The following is a 1138-nucleotide window of genomic DNA, read 5'->3' as shown; positions in this document are numbered from 1 at the left end:
AGTTGTTCATGATGATCGCTACCATGCACTAGGGGTTGAACGACTCAATGTCGATTAATAGTTGACGTTAGTTGTCAACTCGCTGTACGTGCTTTCGCCTCCAAACACAACTGACTCACTCACTTTTTCCGCCGCCCTCGGTTACACTGGCCTCACAACCCGACTCACTCATCCAATCACATTCAGTTATGTTCATGGCCTCATGGACAGTCGGAATTTGTAAAACTCTGACACCAATTTACATAACGCAAGTGCAACACAACTGTAGGGTCGCCACTCGCTAAAGTCCCGGATATAATAGTAGAATTATTATTTTTTTAATTACAGGAGTTAAGAATGCTTTGCAATCATGTATCTGAGCACATCTGCAGTTCTGTTACGTTGTTATAAACTGCTGATTAGTGCATCAGCCACTGCGGCCACATTTGAGGGCATTACAGTGTGGCCATGTAAATATAGAATGCGTTGTACATTGAATGATCAAACACCTAAAAACAATTAAGCCTGAATACTGAAAGAGCACCGTAACTAAGTTTGGAGAAGGCCAGGAGCAGCTCTTGATCTGAAGTATATCACATCATGTCTCCAACATGGTGGAGGGTGGGATATAACTGTTCCCACAGTGTGTCACTCCACCTGGAACTTATCATCCATGCCAACAGACTGACCACTATCCTTTAACTGACATTTTAGTAGTTGATAAGAGCATAGGCGTGCACTCCTCTGGCCCTGCTTCCTCTTCCTCTTCTACTTTCCAGAAACGGGCCGGTTCACACGGACGGGGGAGGGGGGGGGGGGGGCTTGTCACATAAAGGACAGATATTGCATATTCAGGTGTGCATTGCATGATGGGAAATCTTTTCCCAGACTGGTAGCCCATATCCTTACACCAGTATGTAAGCCATGCTACACCCACAAGAAATGAGGCGAACTAAGATTTTCCGCAATTTAGTGTCACCTACCTGTCTAGTAAAGTATATGTAGTTTAAATTTGGTAGCAATGGGATCAATTCTGTAGGACAAATTATTCTTTGAAGGAGCCCTGGAAATGTTAAAACAAGCCTAAACTTGTCAGACTCACCTTGACACACATCTTCCACTCCGGAATTGCCCTTGGTGAAAGGTGCCGAGCAGGTGT

Source organism: Phycodurus eques, chromosome 5, assembly GCF_024500275.1.
Source record: "Phycodurus eques isolate BA_2022a chromosome 5, UOR_Pequ_1.1, whole genome shotgun sequence".
Classification (NCBI taxonomy): domain Eukaryota; kingdom Metazoa; phylum Chordata; class Actinopteri; order Syngnathiformes; family Syngnathidae; genus Phycodurus; species Phycodurus eques.
This window is presented reverse-complemented; position numbering follows the sequence as displayed.